Below are 26,245 nucleotides of genomic sequence, written 5' to 3'. Positions count from 1 at the left end.
GATAACAAAATAACACACATTAACTGAAGAGACTTAACAAATGGATCACATGGAAAATAGATTTTTTTGTTTTGTTTTGTTTTCTTTTTGTTTTCTTTTTCGTTTTTGTTTTTCCTCTGGGGAAGAAAATTGCTATTAGCATCTCATGAAAATATTGCATCCTTCCAAATAAAACACAATTGCAGAACCACAGAATGGTTTGGGTTGCAAGGGACCTTAAAGACTGTACAGCTCCAACCCCCTGCCATAGGCAGGGCTGCCATCTACCCCATCCAATTGGGATTTGTGCACCTCCAGGTATGGGCATTCACAGCTTCTCTGGACAAGGGCTTCTCTCCCTTTTCCCATCACCAGCAGATCATGTAAAAAGTCAGTCTCTCTCCTGATAATATGCTCTCCTCAAGAACTGGAAGGTCACAGTGAGGTCTTCCCACAACTTTCTTTTCTCCAATCTGAACAAATCCAGCTACCTCAGCCTTTCTTTATTGGAGAGGTGCTCCAACACTCTGAACACCATTGTTGCGCCCTCTGGACCCCCTCCAACAGCTCTGTACCCTTCTTGTGCTGAGGGCCCCGGACCTGGACATAGTAATACAAGTGGGGCATATCCCAGGCAGAGCAGAGCAAAGGCAATCCACTCCATCTCCCTGCTGGCCACTCCTCTGTTGATGCAGCGCAGGATACTGTTGGCCTTTCAGGCTGCAAGTGCACACTGCTAGTTCACGTCCAGCTTTTCATCCATTGGGACCCCAACTCCTTATCTGCAGTACAGCTCACAGTGGATTCTTCTCATAAACTGTACACATCTAGGATTGCTCAGACCCAAGTACAAGACCTTGCATTTGGCCTTGTGGAACTCCATTAGTTTCTCAAGGGCCAACTTTTCTAGTCTGTCCAGGTCCTTCTGTATGGCACCCCTTCCTTCAATTGTATCAATTGCACCACTTAGCTTGGTGTTGCCAGCAAACTTGCTGAGTACATGATTCCACTTTGTCATAGATAAAGATTTTGAAGATCACTTTTCGCCTCCATCTGAACATAGATCCATTGACCACAACCCTCTGGTTGTGACCACCCAACCAATTCCTCATCCGCTGAATAGTCTATCTGTTCAAACCTACATCTCTCCAATTTATAGACAGAGATGTGGAGTGGGAGCATGTCAAAGACCTTCTACAAATCCAGGTAGACAAAAAAGGTTGCCCTTCCTTGTACATCCATGTTATCTTTCCACCCAACTTTTCCAAATTTGAAGTTAGCGACTTGGCAATATTGTATCAGCAGCATAGTTTTAATATTTGACAATCATGACAATGAAACCTATATACCTTTATGCTAATTTTAGAGTCCTATAAAATTACAATAATAATAATAGCTATATTTTCTCAAAAATTCAGTACCATATTTTCCCACTTCTCTACACAAATATCCTAACTCTGTGTTCTGCATCTGTAAATCATGGATCATGCAATAGCAAAACTTACTTTCCAGACTGTGGCTAAAACTCCACAAGACAATAGATTTTCTAGTCACTGTATTTTCAGTTATTTCCTTAGTGCTGTGATGAAAATGCTGAAAAGCTGCATTTCATGCGGTATTTAAGAAATATGCAATCTGACAGACAAGCCACTGTTGCCATAGCAAAAGGCCTGAGTTCACCGTCCATATATTTCTGTGATGACAGAAGACTGCAAGAAATCAGTGGGTCTAGTTGTTAATGCAGACTTCAGACTGCAAAGAACTGCACTTTTTCCAGAACTTCAGGTAGATGTGGTATTGAAGAATAGATGATATTCTGAACTTACACTTACTCTGCACTAAACAACATGAAACTAGGAAGAAATCTTTTGTTCCTTCAAGTACTCAACCAGTACAGATAAAGTTCTGTAACACATTACTTGATATGACCTCCCCCCTTATCATCTTTCCAAGGATTTTGCAACCAGTGTGCATTCTTATTAGCATTGTATGAAATAGAATGGGAGTTTTCAGAATAAATATCATACCAAAAGATTTACAGTGGCAGAATGGCCTTGTTCCAGTATCATGTTCTATTTTTGCTTATTGAGAGAATCTAGCAAAAATTCATGGCATGAGACCTTCAATCCAAAAAGATAGGATATACACAGTTGCTATTGAGTTCAATGGCAGAAATAAGCAGGAACTTAATAAAAAGTGCCATTCAAGCAGCGGAGTACTTTGTAGTGGTCAAAAGGATTTACAAAACATCAATATTCTTGTTTGCATGCAATCTCTGACAATGACAGACGAAATGTTAATAAAAAAATGCTATTCTATAAAACTAAATTGTTGTGTCATCTCAGAAAAGTAAAAAACAAATTTATGTTCTCTAATCTTTCAAGTATTATTCTGAATTTTGTTCATAAGCTTTCAAATCCTATTTAAAGAAGTTTCAAATACTTAGTGAGATAGTCATTTATTTTGCCAGAAGCCTAAGGGCTTGCTAACATGAAGAAGTTAGTGTGTGGTAGTTTACACTCGAAATTTACAGTCTTGAACCACAGCATAGCACTAAAGACAATTTTAATCTGCATGAAGAATGAGGCTAAGAGAAAAGAGCATGATGCAGCGTGGAGCTGGAGTAAACACCTTGTTGGAATGCAATATTGAAGACATTGTAAATTCATGCTTAATCAGACCCAGTAACAATCCACCTCCAGAATCACATGGTGGCTGCTGAGATGCCACATAGTTTGCTGTTGTACTGGCTTATCTTTGCAAATGCTTCTTAAAATTATTTCTCGTTTTCCTGTACCCTATGGTCAGCATTTCAAATGTAGACATGAACATGATCCTCTGCTTTTTTTTTTTCTTTCCTTCTTTTTTTTTTTTTTTTTTTTTTAAATATGTACATAACTGAGCAACTATTTAAACTTTTGTCATGGTCCAATTTGCAACCAAAATTCAAAATGCCAAACTTCAAGTCTGTATACTTAGTTTTCAAAGCTGCTATGGTGTTTCTACATGTACAAGTGCAGAGCAGCACTCAGGCATTGTTCCTTACAAGACAATCAGCTCTGTTAAAAAGCTGAGGAACTAATAATCCTCTGCCTAGGCTGACATGAGACTGTACCACTTCTGAAACCTAAGGTACAGCTCTCTGCAACAGAAATTTATTGGCTCATTAGGAACTTGCTCTGAAGCCTCAACATGTGCAGTGTTACACATCATAGGCATCTTTTGAGCATTTGCCACAGAACAGAATGGCTAAAATGCACTAAAGAAACACCAGGGAATCCCACAGCTTTTTCCAATTAGCTTTCACTTTGGCATGACGGTACAGAAGTGAAGAAGTTAAACTCTAGCCTTTATTGTTTCCAAGTTCTTTAGAAAGTGAAGTTCTGTTACAATGAATTGTCACCCAGTTTTGCTGTTGAATTCAGTGGAGACACAATAAAACCTTTTTTTTTTTTTTTTTTTTTTAAATCAGATTCTCTCTAGTGCCATTCCTTTCAAGAGCTCTCATTGTGCAATAGCCTTTTTTTCAGTGAATGGAAGCGGTGTTGGGCTCCTCCTGTATGTCTTCTCGGATAGGCCTGCTTGTGAACCAGTCAAGTATTTGTGAGTAGCTCAATGTTATGGTTGTGGTAAGAGCAATATGCACTTATACTATTTATCCAGGAATATCTTCCACATTTATGCTGAATAAGTCCATCACTTCATATAGCAGCTGTTTTATCACACACAATTAAGAAGCATAATTCAGGAAATGTCTACAGAAAAATTCACATGGGTAAAAGCAAAATAAGATTTAACTCCATTAGCCAGTAGAAAATATGATCTGATATTTTTGGGTGCCATTTTGTAAAGAAAGGAATTATCTTTAAAAATAAATAAATATTTTCCCCAGAACTTTAAAGACAAGAAACTAGGGAAGTAAATAGAAAACTAGAAGACAATCTAACGGACACTCTTTTTGTGACTCCTCATAGCCTACAAAATTAACTGAATTTCTGAAGGCCTCATATCTAAGTTTGCCTAATGTTTTTTAATAATATTTTTTTTTATTTAGAAAAAGAAAGAAATTACTGTTTTTTTGTTTGTTTGTTTGTTTTTACTAACATTAGATTCTCTTACAACACCTCAGTTTAATCCAGAAAAAGAAACCCTAACTTCTGCATAGTTTATGGCTTTAAATGACAGTTAATACTGTGCAGAGTTATAAGTATCCCTGTAATATTTTCCCCTAAATTTTAGCTTTTGATTCTATCTTCTAAATAATTTGTATCTTTCTTTCACTTCAACAGTAAGGATAATATTTTTCACAAAATGTATTTCCTGTGGATTGTTAAAACATCATCCTTTAATAAGAAAAAAATTATCAATATTTTCAAAATCATAGAAATAAAATCTTGGATCAGAGCTAGTAAGAATCCCCATTCATACTTTTCCACTTATAACTCATTTCAGGAAGAAAAAATATATTACTTCTGGAAATGTAGTTATTACTATTGACAAGAACAGATAAGTCTCGAAGGTCTTAACAAAACTCTTGCTTTTAGCCCTACATTTAAACTTCAACCTTTGCCCAGAACTTCAGACTTCTGTAGAAGCTTGTTTGTATTTATCTGAAAGAGTTCAAATTCTACTAGGATTGCATGCAAATTATAGAGTAGAATTTTTATCACATCTTAATAAATAATGATAACTAAAGATGATAACTATTTTATTTTTAGTATTAATTGGTCATAAATGAATGTACATTGTTTATACTCTATAAGATACAGACCTTTTCGAGTTATACATATGTGAAAACTTTGTTCAAGGACAGTTCTTTCAAGTTACAGAATCTGTTAATACACACTTATTTCAGTTTTCTGGATCAATTTATTCACTGTTGTATGACTTGTCTAGTCACATTCCTTGCTGTTAAAATGTAGGAGTGGAAAATCTGCATGCAGCTTATACAGACACATTATGAAAAAGAAAATTTAATATAAACAGGCTTGGAAGTGTGGAATGATTAAAATTATGCTGCCCCAAATCAGTATATTTTCTTTTCATAAAGCTTATCTTATTCTTTAGTCTGGTCGTGTTTTAACAAGAAAGTACATAAATGTCTTCCTCCTCTATAAGCTAAGAGTTGAGGAGCCATCTCCAAGCAATTGGAAGAGAAGAAGGTTACCAGGAGTAGTCAACATGGATTCCAAGGGGAAATCATGCTTGACCAATCTGATAGTCTTCTATGATGTCTTTCTGGGCTTGGACAGTGAAAAGAAAGCAGTGGATGTGTACCTCGACTTCAGAAAGACCTTTGTGACACTGTCCCATAACATTCTCATAGGTTAGCTTTATAAAGTGTGGGATAGATGAGTGGACACTAAGATGACTGACAGAGCTCAGAGAGTTGTGATAAGCAGCACAATCTAGTTGGAGGCCTGTAACTAGTGATGCTCCTCGGTCAGTACTGGGTCTGGCCTTGTTCAACATTTTCATCAGTGACCTGAATGAAGGGACAGAATAATACAAAACTGGGAAGAGAGGCTAACACGCAAGAAAGGTGTGCTGCCATTCAGTGAGACTGGACAGGCTGGAGCATTGGGCAGACAGGAACCTTAGGAGGCTCCACGAGGGCAAGTGCAGAGTCCTACACCTGGGGAGGAACAACTGCACACATCAGTACAAGTACCTGCTGGAAAGGAGCTCTGCAGAGAAGAACCTGGATGCTTTGGTGGACAACAGGTGACCATGAGCCAGCAGTGTGCTCTTGTGGATAAGAAGGCCAATGTTATCCCAGGGTGTGTTGAAAGAGCAAGGCCACCCACTTGAGGGCAGAGATCCTCCCCCTCTCGTCTGCCTTGTTGAGGTCACACCTGAAGTACTGTCTGTTTCTAGGATCCTCAGTTCAGAGAAGGGGAACTGCTGGAGGGAGTACAGCGGAGGGCCACAAAAATGCTTATTAGGGGCCTGGTGCATCTCCCTTATGAGGAAAGGCTGAGAGACCTGGGGCTGTTTAACCTTGAGAAGACTGAACTTGGACCTTAGCAACACTTAAGACATATCTGAAGGGCAGACACCAAGAGGACAAGGTCAGACTCTCTTCAGTGGTGCCCAGTGACATGACAAGGGGCTATGAACAGAAACAGGCACACAAGAAATTCCATCTGAACAAGAGAAAGGACTTCTTCACTGTGAGGGTGACAGAGCACTGGATAGACTGTGAAGTTTCCTTCTCTGCAGACAGTCAAAACCTGCCTGGATGCTTTCCTAGGCAACCTAATGTAGAGAACCTGTTTTAGCAGGGGGGTTGGAGTAGATGATCTCCAGAGGTCCCTGCCAATTCCTACAATAACTCTGTAACTCTATGAAACTTGCCCTGATGCTGTAGTGACAAATACTGTAAAAGCAAGGGAGAGAGATTCCTAATGTGTACAGATATGATAGCCAGACAACTAATTATTTATTTGGATTAAACACTTTTAGGAAGATGACAACACACTGTCTAACCCAGATTTTGCAATGGGTTTGTCCCAGCAGACAGGTTGCAGAGCACAGCTTGTAGCACAGCTGTGCTCACTGTTTAAAAGAGCCCATGGCTCTGATAAAGACAGAAAAACCTTATGAAGCACCCATCCAAGCTTGTGAAAGGGATGTAAAAGCCTTCCTGAAGCTCAGACCAGGCTGAGAAAAATGTACTGCCGCTTGGGAAAGTAAGTGGTTTGTCTCAGATCAAGTCTGCAAGAACAGACTTGCACAGGAGAGCTGAGAGGCAGAGCTGTGAACAACCTGGTTATTCACATATATATAATGCATAACAGTTTTTCATCTGACCCAGTCACTATGTATAGTGTCTCTTTTAATGTTTTGGATTTTCAAGGCTTTTCAGTCTGCTTAGGAAATTCAGTACAGAGAAAAGAAAAAAAAAAAAAAAAAAGCAGAGTTCACCTCTGGTTTCTGAATGATTTGAAATCATGTGAAAATATTTTTTTAATAATCTATTAGTAAGAGCACTTACAGATCTGGATCAACTACATGTTCAGTTTGTACTCCACCAGTACTCAGACACAGGAAGGTCTTTGAGACAAGGGACACTGTTTTCTGTTTTCATAATTTATTCTGCACAGGCAGAAGGTCTCTGAGAATACATGTGGCACTGCATAAGTAATAATAAGATTTTCATACCCTCCCATAAATTCCATTGACCTCTTGTTCAAACATGATCTCACTGGCTCTGCTGAATGAGAATGTAGGTCTGTAAGGAGCAACACAGGCAAGAGTTGCATATGAGTGGGATGTCTGCATTTCTATTTGTTTGCAGAACATCATGAAGAGCTGGCTATTATAAATTAATGTACTATCACTGACGCCAGTACCGATACACCGGTGTTTCTCAGTGAAAAGTCTTGTCCTTAATCTTAAGAGCAAGAAGATAGTGTTCTTCAAGTATCCTTAGAGGATTTATTCTACTTTTTAACAGTTTCTCCTTTTGTAAAATTCCTTCCTCTTCATAAAATTCAGAAAAATTCAGTCTTCAACACTAGTCACTCTCTGAATAATAGAACGAAGTAAATTTACATTGCTTTGCTTCTTCTCTGCATCCACATAATAACAAGCATTTACAGTCATTCTCCAGAATGTAACATTCTGTTTTCATCTCCTCAACACACTGCCTAGAGAATTTATTTTCCAAACAACTAATTAGAATATTCTTGTCCTTAGCTGTTAGTCAACACATAGATATCTCATTTTTTAGTAATTTTCTAATTTGAAAGCTAATTCTGACACACACTTCATATTCTTGCGTAGTGCCAACACCTTTAACCTTTCCTTTTCTTAGGGCAATACTACTTGTGAAATTTTAGATGAGAATTTCTTATTATGATGACCTTACGACAGACAGGAAATATAATCCTAATCTGATAAGTAAACTGCATGAATATTTAAATATTATAATTATATATTTATGTGAAAATACTGATAATGCAAAATTTTCAATTATTGTCATTATCTAACCAATGCAATGATGGCTAATTTAAAAATGCTACATATCTGTGAGAGCATTGATACTTACATGCGTAACATACTCAGAAGTTCCAGCCTATGGTGCGCCAAGCTAATCAGTGGATAATATGACATTCTGATGCTCAATTAAAGTAGCTTGATATTTCACTGCTCAGTTTTTGTATCTTCTAAAGGGATCGGTGAGCGAAATTCCGCATTAATTCTGAAGCAAGCACCTCAAACGACAAAATAGGTAGGTTATCATGCAGAAGCTGCAGGAGCTGGCTGATCCCTCAGGGATAGGAGCCAGAAACCCAGCAACAGCCACGTTTACCACAACACACAGTCACGGGGTGCCAATGTGATTGGCACAGACAGGCACTGACCAGAGCACTGACAGTCCCGGTGATAGGCCAGGTCCAGGATGTGATGGCTGCAGGCAGGAGTAGCAGGGATGGAGACAAAGGCACAGCTGAAAAGGGGTTCCTCGTGGGTTGGGAGGGAAGCCCTTGCAGAGGACGGTGAGTGTACTCAGGATCTAGCTCAAGCGTGGACTTGTTCTGATCCTCCTGAAGTAATGGGACCGTCCTCACTATTAGGTGTTGCTGCTGTTTCTCCTCCAAGGAATTTTTTGAACAATTGCAAGGTTCTGCCATGTTCATTCTTCTCGTCATGTTGATGGCAAAATAGTTTGGACGTGTGTACTCATACTGAAGGAAAAACTGTAGAAAATAGACACTTGCAGCTGGAGATATCTTTTTTTTTCCCCTTCAACTAAATTTCTATTCTGGTAGAGATTACTCGGATTTAGGATGGTGCATTCAGGTTCTGGAGTTATTCTGTACACACAAAGAAAACTAAAAATCATTCACGAAGGTAAGAATACAGCCAGATATTGCTAATAATGTGTGCAACAGGCAAGGATGTTGCTTCATTCAGGTCACTTAGAAGACCCTGAGTACACAAGTCCAATGTCCAGTAATATGGCAGCTAGTGTCCTGTAGGCTTGAGAAGAAGGGACCAAAACGTACACTTCTGCTAACAGCACTCTGCTGCATGTGAGCTCTTCTACATATGAACTCCACGGCTGATTCTGATCTAGTTCCAGCTTTTGAATTTTCTGTGATTTTCTGTCATTACAAAATAATACTACCCAATTATCCAGTATTCCAACAACAGAATAGTAGATGTGCCAGGGCTACTGCAGTGCAGGAATAGAGCTTTTTTAAGTACTCAGAGTTGTGTATCTGGTGTTTAGCTACTGAGTGCTGTCTTGAAAAACACACAATGTCCAGTTTCAAAAGTGAGTAAAACCACAGCTACGTATGACAGCACTTTTTCCCTTCTCTGTCATTACTGCCTCCACAAGTAGAATACAACCCAGCTATTTTTATCTAGAATAAGATTATTTGCCTCAAACTCTGGATACAGATGTCTACATTTTGTTTAGCTATTTTGACATTTCTGAGAAAGAACCATCTCCAAAGGGTGAATTCAAAAAACCTGAGAATCAAGCACTGATAATGGCTACAATACAGAAATGATTTACGGTGAAAGGCATGTTTGGATTCATAGAAAACTAGAATAACCTGAGAAAAAGAATTTTGCTAATGGATTACTGCTAGAGAAGCTCATGGTTCCCACTGAAGATTTTCCACAGGTGAAACTTTTTTTTCTTTTCTCTTTTTTTTTTTTTTCTGGTGCTCATTTTATATTAACCTCTTAACTTTTCATAAAACACTTATAGTTGCATCTTCAAAAGACTTCAGCAAACTGTACAGTTCTATGAATGGGAATGTCATTACTTTGATATCTAAAATGTGAAATGAGCTGCCCTGGAAATTTGGCTACTATTGTGACCACTGGCCATTTTAGGAATTCTGGTTCTCTGGTCTCCAGATCAAAAAAGACAAAACGTACCTACAGACAATATTCTCAATATGACTATTATTGACTATTATACCTTTTCTTTTTCTTTTTTTCTGCTTTTCTTTGTGCATGTTCTAGTAGATCTGGGAGCTCTTCAAATTCCAGCGAGTTAAATGCTTCCAAGTAGTTTTGCTTATTAACATAATTCTGGGGAAGAAAGGGATGTCAGTATTTCCTCAGACAAATGCACAAATGAATTCATGGGCAATAATTGGCCATGAAATGTTCAGAAAGCCCAGGGTGCAAGGCATGTGTTGAAGTCTGTACTGCTTCAGGCATGACTGCTCTTGTTGGAGCAATTAACTGGACTAGCCATGTGAAAATAGTTGGTGGGAAGTATACAGATGAATAAATTCTGTAATTTTTCATACTGCTATAAGCAAAAAACAGTCATAGGGAACAAAACATACAAACGTGCTTGGCTAAGTAGCAAACATTAAGGAGAAGAACAAAGGTTTCTACCAATCCAGAGATGCTACAGGAATGATCAGACATGGGGAAACTACTCCAGGTTTTGTTACCCTTCACAAATGAACAATTCATCTTGTTCTGTATTTTTTTCTCTTCCTTGGAACCAACTCCAATACACTAATAAAGCATGGACTCACCAAGGCAAATACTGATTTCCTGACAAAATGACTGGGACCCTTTTCTTCAAAGTCAGCCTTGAAAGCTAAAGTGACAGGAGGCACACTTATTTCATTGAAAGTTTATTTAAACAGTAGCTTCAGAAAGAGTGATAGTTTTGATACCTGTGCTTGTATAGATTGTGAACAATGATGCATTGCTGCTACTGTTGTGTGTGTAAGACCTTTCAAAGCACCTGTAGATCACTGCTGCTTCAGATGATGCTTATCTGAACCACAGACACCAAAAGTCTGTGTTCCTAAAGGTCTCGAAGCTTGATTTTTTTATTTTTTTTTTTTAATTTTACCTCAGCTTCTAAATGCTCAGAACCTCCATCAGTCAGGCCATGGGTAACTCAGTGTAACATCTGAAGTGTCAGGAGTTAACTGAAATTGTTAAACTTCAGATGTGAGGACTATATGGTGAATTGGGGTCAGTAGCATGTTAAGAAATCAGAAGAGCCGGGTTTCTATTCTTGGTGTCTGAACAAGTCCCTCACAGACTTGTTCATAGACTCATAGAATTTTCTGTGGATGAGTTAAGTGAGCTGACTGCTCATCAAGCCGAGGGAGAACACAAAGGTAGAAAGGCATGCTTAATGACCTGAGGCCAAAATCAGCCTTTTCCCCACCACTAATGAGTAGAGCTGGGGAGGGGGGGAAAGAAAGCCACCAAGATGCTGCTGTCATTCAGTGATATGCAGCATTCATAGTATTTAAATGATCGCATAACCCACACTTCCCATTAGCATGCACATGATGAACATCAGAGGAATTTAATAAACTTTTACCAGCCCAGAGATACTTTCTGAGCAACAACACTCTACATAGTTAATGTATGTGAGAACAGCATGACAGACCTACTTTTGAGGGCAAATTTTCAATAACAGACAAGAGTGCTACACAATTTTATTACCAGCACATGATATTTACTTCCATGATTCTATATAGTGCAGTTACAAAAGCAATTTTATATTGAGAAATTCAGAATTTCCAGTGTGTAGCTTGGCATTGACATTTGTTTTGTCTGATCAAAAGACTAAACTATAAAAAACTGAAGAAGAAACAGGATGCTGTAAAAATACAGCATTACAGCCTCCTCTGCTTTTTGTGCCCCAAAAGCAGTATAAAGAAGCCAATTTCAATGGAACCTGGGGAATTTTGCATTGTGTTCTGCCGGACTCCAAACAGTAGTGGCACAGCAGATGAACAGATTTAAGATGATTGTATCTCCTGCTGCAACAGTCCAATTGCTGTGTTGTGTGAAGGCAGCCAAGCCATTACTTGACAGACTGACGCGCACCAGTCCTGAGCCTCTGTTAACTTGTTTGCAGGAGTGACCCTGCCATTAGCCTTCCCCAGAACAGAGGCACTGCAGTTCAGACAGATTTCTGAAATCTGTCCAAATTTTGTTAGAATCAGTATAAACCTAATACCAGTTAGTTGGCTGTGTGAAGAGGTACAGCAGCATTAAGATTTTTAGTTTGGAAATGGAATATCAAATTCTTACAACTTCATTTAATGAAATGCAGTTTTCCTCTACTGCACTTTAGTCACATCAATAGATAAGCATGAGATTTATATAGTATTTGTACTGTATATTTGAATACACAAAAACCTACTTGCACTTTATTTGTACAGACATAAATATTTAAAAGTAAAAACAGTTTAGCTATTAGAGAAAATATATATATAATCTGAATTTAGATCAAAGAAAAAGGAGTATATGAATAATAACAATACAAGCGTATAAACTACCTAAAAACTTACACTTCCACAAAAAGAAACACAAGTGTTTTGCCTATTAGAAGTTTGGTGGTATATTTGCAGCTGCAACTTTTTGAGAGAATGTATCATGCACTCTCCTATTAATATCAGCCTGGAAGGTTGCATTTTCTGCTTTAATTCAGCTAGATGTCATGCTTAAAAAGAATTACTGCAAATTACAGTCCTTACCTGCTACAAATTCGAAAAAGATCGTCTCTATTTTTATATATGACCAACACTTTCCAGGCCCCATTTACAGTAGAATAAGGTAGTTCTTCTTCTGTCCCCTCCTTCAAATTATGAATCAAAAAATGACATTTGAGTGGGTCTGGTACAAGAAGGATGCAAAGCAGTTGGTCTGTAAATCTTCCTAGAGGAGACACCCTTGGTTCTCCAATTGTATCAACTTCTGAATATTAGGCCTTCACCTGAATACATGTGGCTTAGAGGAAAGCCTGGCAGAGGAGTAAATAAGACCTAAGAAAAACCCAATATTGACTTGGAAGAAAGGAAAAAGGAGAATGCTACTCTAGGCACAAGATCACAGACAGGATTTGGAGGGATTGTGTTGTGAGGCTGGTTGTAGCTAAGCATTTCTTGCAGTGGTGCCATCTCTGCAGCTCTGATAACTCACCAATTGCAAACCTAGATTATACAGGAAGAGTGCGAATTAATTCTTTGAGGAGCACATGTTCTCATACCAGCAGAAACAGAGGGTTTGAGACAGAGGTCAGCACCTGGATCAGTATGCTGTTGTCACCACTTCTCAATGGCCACGAGAGTTCCTTCTGGTGTCATTCCAAGTTCTTTACAGTCATGTCAGACACAAATTACACTCTCTTAAATGCTGTAGTAAATCAATAATATTATGCACATTTTACAGTATTGAAATTCCACAAAAAGGTATAAATAATGAACTGAGGATGCTTCATCCACTCAATATTATGGCACCAGTATTTGCAGACTCATACTTTTGTGAAGGCGGTATTACGACAGGTAACTGAAAGAAGGCTTTTGAACAAGCATATGCCCAAACACTATTCTTGGAAAACCAAGAAAAATACTACTAGGATGCTATATTAATTATTTGTTAGTACCCATCTGTTAACTCTACACAAATGTTATTCTAGAAGTGGTATTTACAGAAGATATTGGAGGATTTTAAGCCAAATTAAGTCTAGATAAGCCTTACTGAATGTGATACTCAAAGTGAAGCAAATTCTCCATGTAGAGACTGTAGGAAGTTTGGTTCTGTTTGTCAGATGGAGTTTGCTTGAAGGTAGAGTTTTTTGTTGGGTAATGGGTAATGGGGCTCCTTCATCCTCTGCTAAAAATTGTTGATCACAGACCACACATTCAGGCCATATTCTGATATAATATATTTTACAATATACAAGATTCTACCAATTTTCCATATATATATGTTTGATTTTTTTTAAGGTGATATTCACAGCTTCAGAAAAACAATATAAAAATTCTTTAAGTTCTAGAGAATGAAGGTGCTTTTAATGTTCTTGAATGACTTGCGTTTTTTTTATCTAAATCTCTTTATTTCAGCCTGTTTTTAGTGACAACTCTGAGTTGTATAGATGATTACACATACAGGTCTACTGTTTACTCACAATATTCTTTTATGTGCATTTTGGAAGCACTTTACCACACAGAGAGAGTCACTAAGAGCTTTGTACAGTTCTTCAGTGATGAATGAACCTTACCCGTCTCTCTGTGAAGTTTCCATTTCAAAACTGTAGAAGAGAAAGAAAGATATGTTGAAGGTTGGAATTGTTTCCTGGAACACAATAAAACCATCTAGCATTGAAAAGTAAAGTAATTGTTTCGCAAATTGCGTTGCTTGTGCAAGTCTATAATTACTCTGTTAACATGACGGTTTTATAAGTCAGTTGCAGCATAAGTGTATCATTCCTCATGTGTGGAAGTCTGCCAGCGGAAATGCAGACTACTATTGGCAGCAAAAGTACTGCATGCTAAAGGCATAAATTCATCAGCACCAAGCAGGTGCTATAGCCTATGACCTTGACATCTCTATACTTTGTCAGCTCTATTACATTTCAAATCCAGATCTTTGGTAGGTTAAGGATGTATGTAGATGAGCTATCTTCAAATGGAGTTTTAAGTGAACTCCATCTCTCGAAAAACAGACTTACTGTTCTGAAATCCCAATGAACAAAATTGTAGGCTATTATCTTGGGACTGCGAGTGCTAGGGAGCACAGAATCCCTTTTTCATTTTTCAGGAGACTGAAGGAGGGACATTTATAGACAGCACTGACTGTACAGATGCTTTCCAGAGTCACTTAGGGCTCCACTACTGCATCCACAAAGCATAACAAGAGCCTTTATGCTCCTCTGTTCTCAGACTGAAATCACATATGATTATCAGTATTACGTTTGTCTTACCTTGGCTCTTGAGAAAAGATGGAGTTAATTTGCCTGTGTTTCTGTTTCTTGAGGACTACAGACTGCTACCCATATGGACAGAAAAGACTGGCGAACTGCCTGATGATTTTCAGAAAGTCAGATTCCTAAGTGACTTTGTTGAGCTTTGGAAATCTGGTCAGCATTTCTCAACTGACAGCGACATCAGTGACCTTTAAGTTAGAAATAAAGCAGATTTTGATCCTGACAGAAGTGGAAATGAGAAGCGAACAGAACGACCCTCCCATGCTGGGCACCTGAGAACACATTCCTTCTCTTCTGCACAGTTCATTAGTTGAACAAGTGAGATATTGAGATGACAAAAGTAGTACTCAATCCAGCCTAAGTACTTAGAATCTTGTTCGAGCAAATGAAAATAGATTGTTAAGCCTCCTCTGAGAATTTAAAATCTAGATCTAAGAGTGGGAACCTTGCAAAGAGATAGAGAGTCAATGAAAAGGGGATAATCTCTGGCAAGTAAAGATGACCGATATCTTCCTTGTGAAAACATATGCTCACTTCTTTCCTCACAAATTCTTAATCTTCTAAGAAACCATCAAAAAATAAATAAAGGAAATTTTGATTCTATGCCTATATAACAAGCTTATACTAAATACAGAGAGAGCAGTTTTCTGGATATTTTCTCTGCTCATAGTACACACTGAATGCATGACTCCAGGACTACTGCACAGAACGTACACTACCTTCTATGCAAGAGTAACCTCCCTCTCCATTAATGTATGGAAAGTGTTGTAACAGGCAAACTGCAGTTTGTGATAAAAGAAATTCAACAGTAAGATGCCAATGGTTTGTCATTTCATCTAACCTTCACACTACAGTTACTTTGTTTTTCATGACTCAGTTGCTGTTTAAGTCATAATGGCTGGCTAAAAGCTATTTAAGGAGAGAAAAGCCAACCATTAAAATAGCATTTTGAGGAAAACGCGGTGAAGGTTGCTGATGACCTATGTCAGAATCTGCTGTATGGAAGGAATCTTTCACCATACAAGAAGTGTGGATATTTACTGAATATTAATTTTCCTTGTGCCTAACCAGCTAAGCAGAGCTAACTGATTTTTTATTATTATTCTTCTGGCTAAAAAAATAACGACTAATTGCACTTTTCCTGAAATGTTCCCTTTCCCATTTGCTATGTGGTATATTTGCTGTAAAGATTTGGGATTGAATATTTCTAGATTTGAATACTGTATGAAAGATATAGACATGGTTTTGAGATTCTTTGTGCTGAGCATTTGATTTACACAGTAACTTTATAGTCCCTGCCTTTCTTAGGATCTGTCACTCATACAAGAAAGTGATAAAATTAATTCTACTCATGCCTCTCCATCCTGTTTGCCAAGCTGCATGGTATCCGTGGTCTGAAGGTAACTGTTGTCTTGGCACGTGCTTACCCAATGCATGTATCCGTTTTCTGTAGTGGTTCTTTTTTTTCAAGATATAAGTGATCTTTCCAAGTACTTTACACTACTGTGCACAGATTAGTCCAGAAAAAAATCACCACACATTGGCCCTGGATTGACAGGAAGCACATTGTTTACACCAGTTAAAGTGTAAAACTTTATGTCCAGCTCTCACAACAGCACAGAAAACCTTTTGTATGTAAGCTGATGGCTCAGGGATGTTCTCCTTCAAAGCAGCTCAGCAGAACCTATGTCAGTGCAAAATTTCACATAAAGCAGCTCTCAAGAACAAACAAGGTAGGCCAAATCATCCAGTAATGCTCATCAGGAATGGTGACCACACCTGTTGGAGGATGTTGAGGGACTTGGGGTGAGATCTCAGCCCTCTGAAGAATACTGGCATCTATGGATACTGATAGAGCTAGCACTGTCTCTGTCTTAAAACTATTTTTTTTTCCCTAAGTCTTACATTCAAAAGACTGAAGAGTGTGAGTTTTCAAGAACAATGCCTCAAGGAGCAGCAGTGATGATAGGTCAGTTAGGATCTGCTTTTGCAATCCAGTTTTTAATGCATTGCACACCTTTTAACCCCCACAGGTGTGCACTGCTCTCATTTACCACAGCTGCTATTTGCTCTGAAATTTAACTCTCATTTCACAGTAGTTTTGCACTTGTTCTGGTGGGGTTGTATTAATTGGGGTGCAGCCACCTGCTTTGAGACAACAAACATAATCTTAGCAGTGCCAAGGCAGTGAATAGCAGTGAATGCACATTTCTTTCCAGCCTTGCCTCAGGCAAAGCTTGACATTGCCACATTTCAATAAAACTTCGGAAGAATCATCATAAAATCACAGAATGTTCCAAGATAGAAGGGACCCATAGGGATCACTGACTCCAATTTCTGGCTCCACACAGGACCACCCAAAAATCAGACTATATGACTGGCCTGATTGAGCTTCCAAGAAAACAGATCACACTATATCAGAACAACGAAGACAAGATCTGTCTTTTTGTTTGGAATACACTGTAGAAGTACAGTAGTTAATACTTTATAGGTTTTTGTAAACACTGCTACGAAATAGGTGTCAGCACGGCCAACTGGCTTTAACAACTCAGCACAAATTAACAAAGGACTAAATTACTTTTAAGGAGCTACTGCCAAAAGCATCCAAACCTGAGCATGTGGAATCTCTCTGTATCAGGTAATCCATGTTACTGCTGTTGCAGTATACTCATACACAGTGGAATGAAGCCAGTTGTGTCACCTAAAAGTTTGTAAACTTTGAAACTATATCTTTGGGTAAAGCTCGCACTGGAAAACAACCTGAATTTCCATGACAGTAGGATGGTGTTTTCCTCTGTGAAACTTAGTAAAAGTCCATTTCATAAACATCAGGTTTTTCATGTTTCCTTAGGCAAACTTCCTGACAAAGTTTAATGAACATAGTCTGAAAACTACGACTTTATCTTCTAGTTTTCATAGAACAAATTAGTAACAATGCAAGGAAATCTGAGTTGAAGTAATAAAATATTTCTTTTTTCATTAGGTTCTGAAGCTGTTTCTTCTGATTCCAAATAACCATGGCTTAAAAATTAAAAAAAAAAAAAGAAAAAAAAAAAGTTTGGATACAGTTTTACATATCTTATTAAAGGGATTTTATACCAGGTTGTCTACAAATGGTCAGTTTTTTAAAAGAAAATGATGTTTTCCCTTGGCATTGCCTTATAAACCTTCCCTGCTCACTGACAGTTTGTTGTTGGATGGTTAAGAAAAAAGATTCAGCAGTTCTGCTGCCCTGCCTTTCTTCTGTCTTTCTTTTTTTAGTAAGAGAGAAGGGAGCTAAATCTAACCCAGTGCTCACAAAACACTCACATAGCCCAGTGGGAATTGCATACCTCCAGAAGAGCGTCAGTGGCACAGCAGTAACTGGGGTTCTCTTCTTACATGCAGCATGCTTCCTTCCCAAGTGATCCTTAAGCCAGAGTTGTCAGTCAAGAGTATTTCAGCCCCTGTGGGAAAACCTGATTTCCCACCATTAATGCACTGCTATCCAGCAACCCAGAAAATTTCCATTCACTAAACAGCAGCAAAGATCCATTATTTTCCTCTTTGTTCTTGTTATAAAAATGTATCTCACATATGGCGTGGGAGGGAAATGCTACATAGTGCATTTAGAGGACATACATTGGTGAATTAGAATTGTCACTAAAAGTACATTTTAAAAGTCACTGGAAACAGAATAAATCTCTATCAAACTAATGCATTAGATACTAATTTGATTTAACTCAAGCGCAGGAATCTTAATAGTCACAAGTGTAGACAAAATATTAATTATCTTTTTTTTCCTGTAATCATGATTATTAAGCTTGTTTTTTTTTTTTTTTTTTTGTTTTTTTTTTTTAATTTATTTTCTGTATTACCACCAGCGTCTGGCCTCCACTTTGACTATCAAGTTTTTTTCTTTTCTCAAACTGTAAGCAAGTTGTAGATTTATCAGGTTTTTAAAGTCGGTGGCTTCTTCCTCTGTGGGCTGCCATTTGGAGCACACAACAGAGCAAGAAAATCAGTGAGATATGTTTACTTTCAGTGAGATCGCGTTCTATTTTCTGTCCTTGCTGCACCATTGTAAAATCACATCTAGACCAACTGTTGAAAGGACCAGTATTTGAATTGTTGTTTGATTTCTTTTTTGTTTTTGCTCTTTGTGATTTTAAATTCGATGCAAAAAGTTAGGAAAGGTTAAAAAAATTGATAAAATGGATTGGTATGCCTTCATGGGATACTCCACAGGACTGTTGTTTCTGTGGATAAGAAATTGATAGGATGGCCTTCTGAACAGCAAAGTAGAATGAGACTAAATGTACCTTGCTAAAAATGCAAAGTCCTTTAAATATACACACACACCAGTTGCATGTCTAGACATCCTGTTCCTAAGATTTTGAATACAAAACAAAGCTTTCCTCTCTACGTGGTTGTCCTTGAATACGAAATAAGCATGGCTTTGCTGTTGACACTGACCTGCTGTACCTGAAAAACATGCCATTTACAATAAAAAAATATCATTTTTGTTTATTGTCAGAGATGGCGGATGGAAAATTTCTTTTTGCACATTTTTTGTATTTCATGTTTTTTAATTTCTTTGATTTTTATTTTCTTTTAGGCTAACGCTTGGAGTATTGGAAGCCTTTACTGTATATGAAGAAATGCCTGAATCCTCTTCTCCAGATAGTTTCCAAGGAATGACAGGTACCTTTCAAGTTTCTATGGGAAGGCCAAACACTTCTGAGTCTCCTACAGGTCATTCCTACCCAGCGTGCTGTATTGCTCCTGATTACTCTGAAGATTTGTCTCAGACAAAAGAAAAGTTTCTAACACCCTGTCTAGTGCTGCTTAGAATGATCCCTTAGTTGCAGCCACTCCTCCTCAGAAATCCATGGGACACTCAGGAACTTTCTCCAGTGATGGGCCCTTCACCTGTTCTCTAAAAGGCAAGCTTCATACATGCAAACAGGTATTACAATAATGTACAGGTGTGTTCTTCTTTCACGATATATTACCAGTCCTATTTGCTTCATGATGAACTTGTGAGATTATGTCCTTCTCTAAAGCATCTATTGCAACTACTGAGTTCAAGGAATGGAGGAGGGAAGAAGAAGTTTTGACCTACAGCAGTCCTGTAAAAGGCAGAGTTGAAGGCAAGTCAGACGAAGTGACTAAGCAAAATAGAGGGGCTGCAATTCACTTCCTAGACCAGCTTTCTTCAATAAGTACAAAGGAGGAGGAAACTGGAAAATCAGTCTTCAACAGAAAAAGTGTGGTTAGGACCATGTGGTTAAACCCACTGTGAGAAATGTCAGTTTAGAGGGGAAGAAAAGCTGCTAACTTGAAAGAGGTGCAGTGACAGGAGTGATTGACACTCTCTCAGGTGCTTTTATCTGTGCTCTCACATGGGTTGAGGACTATCCTCTGGAGAAAAGGGAAGATTTGTCTCTGTGTGGATGACTGAGCTTTGAGAAGATGACATGTCTCAGATACTATACGTTGCCTCCCTGACCCCAGCCCTCTTGCGGTAAAGACGGGAATCAAAATGGCAATGGCTGTTCCTATACAATTTCTGTAAGAAGTTCCTCAATCTGTCTCAGAAAAAAAAAATGTAAAACCCTTGATGGGACATCAGGTGTAAAATACCCCAAAAGGCCAAAATCACTTTTTGCTCCATAAATCCATGGGAAATCACTTTCTTGCTGGGTGAAGTTCCCTTTGCCTTCTTGCTTGCTTGTATTCTTTGACTGCAGGCAGGTTGGAGGTTCTCCAAAGCACAGGCAGGGTTGGAACTACCACTGTTAGGGAGGTGATCATACAAACTTCTCCACAGAGTCCCTGGGGATGGCAGGATCAGGCAGTAAGAATGAAACTGATATCAGGAAAGCCCCTGTCCTCAACTACATCAGCTAGGGACCAACACTTTGCTGTAATAGCAGCACTGGTGTCCGAAGAAGTCTTGCTGGGGAGAGGTACATACCTGAAGCAGTGGTGGTTCCAGCCTGTGCCTGAATGATAGAATCAAAGAGTAATTAAGGTTGGCAAAGATCGCTAAGATCATCTAGTCCAACCATCTACCTACCACCACTACTGTCCACGAAACCATGACCCTAAGTACTATATCTACCATTGGTTCTGCTACAGCTTAATAAACTAGCTCAAAGTTTCCTCCTGTGCATAAGAAAAACACATCTCAGAGAATTTTCAGCTGCCTATACTGTGTTAAATGGTTCTAAATTCCTTTTTGACAGTATTTTAAATTACTGAAATATTTTCTTCATGGAAAAAAGTAACAATTTACTGCAAAGCCCCTTGTTCTGCGTAAGCAGTCATGCTTTAAATTAAACACTTCATAAATCTTTTTTAGATTCACACGCAAAACATACAGGAGTGATGCCTTAGAGCTTAACATCTTAACATTAAGATGTAATTATAATAAATGCATATGGCATGGTAGAAAGAAAATTTTTATCCTATGTTTGTTTTTGCATGATTCCCCAATTAATCCATCATCTGTGTATGCAGCTCTGATTTTTGCCTAGTCAGCCCCCCAGTTATTCCAGTTTTCCAGATATCTCCGTAGTTCCATACAGTTCCTCATTCTCAGTATCACATTCCTAAAATATTTATGCCATTAAAGGGCAAGACGATCAAGAGAAACAAGATGATAAGCGAGTCAGAAAATCTTGGCGTGAGACTACAGGGGTGTCAGACACCAAAGGAGCTCTGGGCATGCACAATCTGCACCAAGAGCTGGAATAGGGAGGTGGTGTTGGGGGCTTCTGTGTCCAGGTGCCAGCACCTGGGAATGGGGAATGAGGGCAGCTACTGAGCAGACTGAACACCTGAGGCCAGGTGCTGAGGGGATCCACACTGCACATAACTCTAATCATTCATACAATAGCTGCTCCAGAAGTAATGCCTCCTTTTATTGTTGTTGGCCCACGACATTAGAGGCAGGTGTTGGTGGTATGACAGCAGAGTTTGAACCTTCCTGCCAACATTCCATTCCATTTTGTTGCTGTGTGACAGATGGCAGCAGAGGGGCAGTCTGGCAAAACGGTGTCTGACAAAGAAACCTAGATGAAGCAAAAGTGTGTCGCTGAATTCCTCCATGCGGGAAAATGGCACCTACTGACATTCATTGACACTTGCTGAACATTTACAGAGACCAACCAGTGGATGTGAGCATAATGATATGATGGGCATTGTGTTTCAGGAGTGGCAGCAGTGACACAAAAGATAAGCCATGTTACAGATGATCATTCACAGCTGCTGCACCCCGAAATCAAGAGTGTCTTAATAAGCTCACCTGTGTATCAGCAGATTACAACAGGGAGCTATGTACAGAGCTGAGTATCAGCTTCAATGAGTTTGAAGTGATGGAGCCAATGTTTGAATATCGCAAAGTCTATGCCAGGTGGGTCTCACAAATGCTCACACAGGGACAGAAAGAAAATCATATGCAGATTTGTCAAGATGTACTGAACCAATATGAGGCTAAAGGTGACGGTATCATGGATTGCATCATTACCAGTGATAAGATGTGGTGTCACCACTACAAGCTGGAGTCAAACCAGAGTCACTGGAGTGATGATGTAATTGACTTTCCCATCAAAGAAAAAATTTAAGATGCAGCCTTCAGTGGGCATAGTTATGTGCACTGTATTTTGTGATAGGAAGAGGGTGATCCTTCTGGATTTCCTAGAACAAACCATCAACTCACTGCTGACTAAGATAAGGACCAAACGTCTAGAGTCAGGAGAGGACAAGAGAACCTTTCTCTTGCGATAAAATAACATCAGACACCATACCAGTTTGAAGACCATGGAACACACTGCCAGTCTGGGCTGGACTGTCCTACCACATTCATCATATATGTAAGAGAACTTGGCATCTTCTGACTTCCATCTGTATGGGGCAATGAAACATAAACTGCATAAGCAACATTTTACTAGCAATGAAACCATCACAGCAACTGTTAAACAGTGAGTCACCTCTGCTGGTGCAGCATGTTACAAGTATAGCATGCAGACTTTTGTTCACTGCTGACAAAAATGCACTGGTGGTGACCATATTGAAAAACAGTGTTTTGTAGCTGAGAATTTGGTCTACCAGATAGTGCTTGTGTTCTTTGTATCTGTTGTAATTTCCATGGAAATAAATAGGAGGCATTACTTTCAGACCAACCTGGTGGACCTCTATCCTGCTCATCCAAAGGTGGCATCAGGATGAGGCCATTGGCACTGTGCTTGAGTGAGTGCTCTGAGTGTCTGATTGTCATCTGTGTGGCTGGTCATGTATACGGGTGCTGTCCATATGCACTCTCTTTGCAGATGGCTACCTAAGAACACCGTCAGACATCCTGCTGGTCAGACCCAGGGGCAAGAGTTGCAGCAGCCTCATATCCCTTGGGTTGTCAGAGCTGGCATGGTATATGTTGCTCTAGCAGATAACAGTACCTATCTCTACCTCGCTACCAGCCATAATCAGTATGAGATTTTAATGAAGAAATCTGTATGAATTCTAGACTGATGCCACACACCAAGGCAAGACCTAGCACACATCCCATGCAAGGGTAGCATGACATGCCCCAGCAGCTAGCTGCTGTCTTACAGCACTGTATGGGCCTGAAACATTCAGTGAGGGTCAATTTCATTGTTGATCTGAACACTACAACAAGTCAACTACCACAGAGTACAGTTTTTAGGGCATCTGTAATAATTTTTTAATAGCTAGCTCCATAGATAAGCATATGCAATCTTGATACCCCTTTTGTGAATGAGAACAACGCTAATCAGCTCATGAAAGTAGATACTTAATTATTTATATGTCCCTGAGTTGCAAATTTATTTATGGAAATTAACAACATCCCAAATATTAAGCAAAGTATTTTCTGCTAAGAGGACAACATGTTTTTGTTTCTTCTGCATCTCTGATTCCCTGCCAACTTCAACTTTTGTTTAATGTCTGAAACCACTTATTACTTTGATATTCTCACAATGATGAGCAAAATTTTCTTATGCAAAAGAAACCAAACCAGTAAACTCAGCTAATTTTTTGAATAAAGATTTGACAAATTTGAAACAGCAGACTAGCCATTTTTTCTAGACCTACTTACAGATAAAAGTTCAGATTTCACTAAGTGTTAAGCCGTATTTCTCCTATAGGACTAGTTCCCTATCACGTTAGTTCAATTTAATTAGTTAATGCTGAAGATTTGTTTCCCTATATAAAATGCAATATTATTAGGTTTGCAGAGTTTATTGTTTTCATCTTCTGTCAGAAATGTATTTAAAATTGCAGTTTTAATATTATTCTAATGTGCTTTGAAACTTAAAAAAGTTTGCAAGTGCTTGCACCTGTTGCTTTTTCGGAAATTCGTGTCCAAAAAGCTGCATGATACAGTGAGTAATATCTGAACAGATGGATTTTCAGCTCCACAGCAATAGCTGGAAATCTGAAGCAGAGTAGGGCAGGGATGTATTATTGTTTTCCCTTTATCAGCCTTAGTAACACCATCTGGCTTTCAATTACGGAACTGCAACAAAGCCTATTTTGTCTTTATCACCATCTGGTACCTTAAACACAAGGAACAGTGTCACATGATAAATTTCACTGAGGGTTTTAAGAATTTCATCTACTGCATCTTATAAGAGAAACAGAAGCTGAATGACTGTATATTAAGTACTAAATTAAGTGTCAGCATACAGAAGCTGGAACGTGTTCATCTATACCTCTCATGGAGGAAGGGCTGGGAAATAGCTTGGTATGGTCTGGCACTACCAACAATCTTCCAAATGACCTCTGGGACCATTCAGCATATGGACATAGCCACTCTTGTTTGGAAGCTTTGAGAGTTTGATAGTGAGGCCAAACTATTTTCATTGTCATCCAGGCCACAGAATGGCCACAAGGACTATTTAATAGACCAGCATAGGAGTCCTAATGCTTGGGAAGAGTCCTAATGCTATTGTTCCTACCCATCCAAAACATATGAAGAAGATACCAGATTGTGACTTTGATTACCCAGTAACATAAGCCTTTGGCTTTCTGCTCTCTGCTGCTGCTGCTGTACATGGGATTATTTTGCAACGCTTTTTTTTTTTTTTTAATATATTTCTGTCCCCTATGTGAACAATCTTGATGCCAGCAGAAATGGTGAAATGCTTACATGTTAGAGAAAGTGTTCTGAATGCATTACATTTTCAAAATTAGCAGCTCCAATAATAATTGGTGAAATGCTGTAAAAAAAAAAAGTTCAGTTGAATTTAAGTTAGTTCCAGGTATCACTGAGAATAAATTGTGCTTATTCATTTTATTACAGAATGTGTAAAATATTGCAAAAAGTCTTTGTTTCTATCACATGTTAAATCCATACTTGAGACCTTCATATTGTTCTGAAGGCACGTTTTATTAGTTTATGTTCACAACATACCTTCTTACATGTAGTTCACAGTCCTCACATTGTATACATACATTTTAATCAGAGGTGCTGATAGGTTAACTAAAGAGTTATCAACGTAAAAATGTCAATAGAAAGTGTCAAATAAATGTTGGAAGTAATGGTACATACTACTGGCCTTACAATGTCAACCTACAAAGTTATCCATCTACATCAACACTCTAGGACTTCATAGTTTATTCCTTGTCTGTCCATAAAATTATTCTTCCTGCTTTGCAAGTATGAAACAGTATGCTGTTTGTATAAAGCATACTAAGTACATGTATGGGAAGCACTGGGAGTTAAGTAAAATGAGATGTTATGAATTATATTTTGTTATTCAGAGCAGCTTTTGGACAGCAGTAATAAGAAGAGTCTGTCCCTTAGAAACAGGAGTGTTCTGTGGCTGGCCTCTGAAATCACTGAAATTACTAATTTTGAAAATGAGTGTTGGGTTCATCTGTAAGGTATTCCTATTTCGCACTGGTAAATTACATTCTCTTAATTCCTTTGGCACTGTATGTTCTACAGAAATTGAAGTAAAGAAGCAGCATAGAAGATCCAGAAAAACAGTGTTTTATGACAGTGATAAGCTTCTTTTCAGCTAGATTTTGTATGATTCTAAGAACAGTTCCTCAGTGCTTTCGTCTGTCTTTCTACCTCCAACTTACATGTAAGCCTCAACTAAAATGGAGGTACATAAAGCCCCTCTAAGCTCATTTTGCATCATATAAATAGCTGGACAGGGAAACACCACTGCTTTTATCTTCTGAGAGTTTGTACCTGGTATAGGCCTGCTCCTAGACAAATAAGTATGAGTACTTAAAGATAGGAAGCCTTTAGGAACTAGATATTCAGTAAATGGGCGTTACTTTTAGTTCACCAGTCTTTTCACAGGTGTTTAAGAAGAACTGCTTCTCCTCCAGAATTATTTGGTCTCCTGTAAAAAATAAAAATAAAATTTCCAATTCGTCACTTCTAAATACATTATTCATGGTTGCTGAATATTGTTTAATAAAACTAGGACACCTCATAGCTGATTAAAACCATAGTGAAATGCTCAGCTCAGAGACAAAAATAGCCAAGCAGGGTATTTATTGGGTCTGAACTTATCGACA

The 26,245-nt window shown here is 38.5% G+C and overlaps 1 long non-coding RNA gene across 1 annotated transcript; it reads right to left on the bottom strand.

Moving 5' to 3' along the window:
• Positions 1 to 8,741: 8,741 nt before the first annotated feature.
• Positions 8,742 to 10,160, bottom strand: LOC146542362 (uncharacterized). Its single transcript, XR_014880378.1, has 2 exons — positions 9,926 to 10,160; positions 8,742 to 8,801 (listed from the first exon to the last, which is right to left on the bottom strand). It is a non-coding gene; the product is annotated as an uncharacterized LOC146542362 (long non-coding RNA).
• Positions 10,161 to 26,245: the final 16,085 nt, after the last annotated feature.

This window comes from Meleagris gallopavo, chromosome Z, assembly GCF_905368555.1.
Source record: "Meleagris gallopavo chromosome Z, MGAL_WU_HG_1.1, whole genome shotgun sequence".
Classification (NCBI taxonomy): domain Eukaryota; kingdom Metazoa; phylum Chordata; class Aves; order Galliformes; family Phasianidae; genus Meleagris; species Meleagris gallopavo.
This window is presented reverse-complemented; position numbering and strand designations above follow the sequence as displayed.